Source organism: Pinus tabuliformis, chromosome 8, assembly GCF_031772625.1.
Source record: "Pinus tabuliformis cultivar Carrire ecotype Pingquan chromosome 8, CPIR1, whole genome shotgun sequence".
NCBI lineage: Eukaryota > Viridiplantae > Streptophyta > Pinopsida > Pinales > Pinaceae > Pinus > Pinus tabuliformis.
In genome coordinates, this window is record NC_142294.1 from 1234429388 (window position 1) to 1234433394 (window position 4007).

General features: G+C 34.7%; 1 pseudogene; it reads left to right on the top strand.

Annotated features, from left to right (window-relative positions):
• Nucleotides 1-682: 682 nt before the first annotated feature.
• On the top strand, nucleotides 683-2787 carry LOC149239856 (aspartyl protease family protein At5g10770 pseudogene; annotated as a pseudogene).
• The last annotated feature ends 1220 nt before the right edge of the window (nucleotides 2788-4007 follow it).

Sequence of the window (4007 nt, forward strand, 5' to 3'; positions counted from 1 at the left end):
TGCTTTAACCTACATTTAATTCCATTCATTATCTTTACTCATTTTTGAAATTTTTAATACTCACAATAATAAATAATAAGGTTCTTGGGCTAAAAGAAATTAATGACCTTACATTATTTTTTTTATCAATAACTATTTATATGAATTATTTTTTATAAAATTTAAATTTATTTTTGTTTTAAAATAAACTAAATAGTTATCTTTTTACAAATTATATTTAAGCATATTCAATTTAATTATTTATGAAACTTTAATTTTTACATAAATATTTTTAATTTGAATAAAAAAATTAATATATTTATGATACAGGTTAATTTGAATATATTTTAAATTAATTACTATAATTTGAATAGAAAAATTGATATACTTCTAGTAGGTTAATTTTAATATTTTTTGAAATTAATTAACATATCAAAATATTTGTATGTTACTGTATTAAATTATTTAATATATCTAAAATTATATAATATTCTATAATATTCTATGTATTTATATAAGTAAATGTTATAGTGATTATAAATTTTAAATATTTAAAAAAATGATTTATAATAATTCAATAACTGAATTTACTTCTGTAAATAAAAATTCAATTATATTTCATACTCATTAGGCATCCTTATTCTTTCAGACCCATTCACTCCTTAGGCATCCTTATTCTTTCAGACCCATTCACTCCTCCTCAATGGGTAACCCAACAACACATTTTCTGGCCTTTAGTGTAATGGTGGTTGTTGTTTTAATGCTTCAATGCCTGCACATGGGCAGTGCAACACGCCTAGAACGCCAGAATTATCACACCGTCTCGGCTGAATACTTCAAATGGAAAGAGCCACAGGGAGCTGTCGAATGCCCAGGTTAGCTGTTTGGCTGTTCGGTTTTTTATTTTTTCTTCTTATGTGATGAGCAGGCTGCATAAATTAGAGCTTGCATTTGACTTCATCCAATGATTTTCATGACCAATTTCCTTTCATATCTACTCTTTAGATCTGAATGAATAGCTTGTTTTGCTGTAAGGGTTTAATCTCAAGATCTGAATGAATAGCTTGTTTTGCTTTAAGGGTTTAATCTCAAGAGTATTGAGGGAAAATGATTTTTCAATGAGGAAATGTTTTGATCGTGTAGTTTTCGAATAAAGAAATACTTTTAAGTATAAGATATCAATCAACTTAACTCATTTTTGACATTAATGTAATATTGATTTAGAAAATGTTTTTAAAATAAAATTTTTATCAATTTAATCAACCTTACTTACTAAAACTAGACTAATTAACCTAATCCTACATACTAATACCAATAAATCAGATAGACCAATTTAGTCTCAATAGACATTAACCACTATCATCGTCAACAAACCACTTATAAAATTTTATGCAGTATTCCTCTGTTGTAGTTTTATGCATCAACAAACCACTTATAAAATTTTATGCAGTATTCCTATGTTGTAGTTTTATGTCGTATTTATATGTTGTAGGAAAAGAAAAATATATAATCAGATTTTTGTGTACAGGTGAGGAAGCGCTAAAGGCAGGAGTGAATATAAGACTGGATCATATTCAGGGAGCCTGCTCACCCCTCAAGCCCACGAACTCGAGCCCATGGATACCCTTGGTGTCTGAGATTTTCGAAGGAGACAATGCTCGTTTGAATACAATTATGGGCAGGTCAAAAAACGGCAGCACTTATTCCCCACAGGGCGATGTTCCTATTGTATCTGGAAACATTCTGGGTTCAAAACGATATATTGTAATAGTAGGGATTGGCACACCACCAACGAGACAGTTGCTGATAATTAATACGGCCACCGATTTGTCATGGATACAATGCGAGGATTGCAAAAGCTGTTATTCACAGGTAGATCCCATATTCAATCCCAATGCGTCATCTTCTTATAAACGCATAAACTGTACTTCGAAGGCCTGTATTGAATTGAGCAAATATGATGCGGAGGCCTGCGATGATAACGGGTTATGCATTTATGAAGAAGATTACTCGGATTCCTCGACAACCAGCGGAGATTACAGCAATGACACCTTGACTCTGGGTTCGGATTCTTTCGAGGGCTTCGCCTTTGGATGTGGGCATATCAATTCAGGGAGCTTTAATGGGACGTCTGGGCTTTTAGGATTGGGGCGGGGTCCAACTGGGTTTCCTAACCAGACAAGCAGCAAATTTGGCGGCCTATTCTCTTACTGCCTTCCGGATTTCCTATCCTCCAATTCAACGGGCTCGCTCAGCTTCGGTGAGAGTTCGATTCCTGCCACTGCCGCTTTCACCCCTCTCCTTACAGATCCGGATTCTGCCAGCATGTATTTCGTGGGACTCAACGGCATAAGCGTCGGAGGCGAGAGGCTCTCGATTTCCTCTGCTACTCTTGCAGGAAAAGGCACAGTTGTGGACTCTGGAACCACCATAACTCGGCTTTCCAAAGCCGCATACGATGCCCTGAAAACTTCGTTCCGGAACAAAACCCAGAATCTTCCGAGCGCCGAACCGAACTTGGACTTGATACTGGACACCTGCTACAACCTGTCTGGCTACAGCGACGTCAACATTCCGACTCTAACTTTCCACTTCGCGAACAATTCGGATTTGACTGTAAGCCACAAGGGGATTTTGTATCCCCTCAAGGATGACGGAGCTCAGACGTGCCTGGCATTCGCCGCTACACAGCCGGGAGTGGCGAACAATATTACCATTATCGGGAACTTCCAACAACAGGAAACAAGGATTGCCTTTGACAATAAAGGCGGAAGAGTTGGCTTCGCCTCTGGATCCTGCTCTAATTAGTACTCTGCTCCAAATAATACTAGTCAATTGCCCAGGCTCTAAAATTAAAATATTTAAGATGCCACTTAATTTGAAGTGGAGTATCAATTAAATTTGACATTATTTACTTGAATATTTGACTTAATTTTAATTGGAGTATCAATTAAATTTTACATTATTTACTTGAATATTTGAATTAATTTGAAGATCCACTCAAATTCATTGAACTTTAATCCAATTACTTAAAAGTCTTGAAAACATAAGAGTATTGATTTAAAGGTCCACTCAAATTTATTGAATTTTAATCAAATTACTTAAAAATCGCTTAAAAATCATAATCATAGTGGCATGCATTCACTTACCGCGCACATAGATATTTTCTACTTTTAAAATATAAATTAAATGGACGCTTCTCCACTCTCGGGGCCAGCCCAACTTCCGCCATCTATTAACCGTACCCGCTACCAACCTATATTTTGGTGTAACCATAAATGTTAAAATAAGTAGAATACAAACATTTTTAATCTTTAATTTAATATAACACATTTTTATTAAAATATTAATATTAACTTTTATTTTTTTTAAAATAAAAGAATTAGAATTGAAATAATATTAATTATATCTAGCCTCAAGAGTTAGCTCAATCGGTCAAATCAAGTGTCTCGCCAATGGGAGGTCACACGGTCGAATCCTGAAAGCTCTCAGGGTTAGGTCAGTAAATAGGCCGACGGATGTTGATTGCTTTCGGGTGCGTCCACTCAGTGTTGAACAACCCTGGATGTAGCGGCCATCCATTGACCCGGGTATCCTCGAACCAGAAGCGAAAAAAAATAATATTAATTATATCTACCTACTAAATAGAATATGATAAAATTATTTTCAAATTATTTTCCCCATCAAATCTTTTGGGTTAGTTTAGAGTAATGTTAACAAGTTACAACCAATTAACCTTGTATTTTTTCCATAGTTGATTAATGGCATCAAAACTAAGTTTGTAATGAATTGACGTTGCACTGCACCATCAAACTTAAATAAGCATTGAATCGAATTTTCCCATCGTACTATTACCACTTTAATCCTCTCTGCACATGCTAACTTTAGCATCCTTTGTACTTTTTGACAACATTGAATTTGCTTCAAATACACGGTTTGAGGCATCCTCACTTCTAACTAGACCTTCGCCGCCAATTTGGAGGAACAATAAAAATTAGGAATTGCAGTGGAATCCGCAATGCTATCTA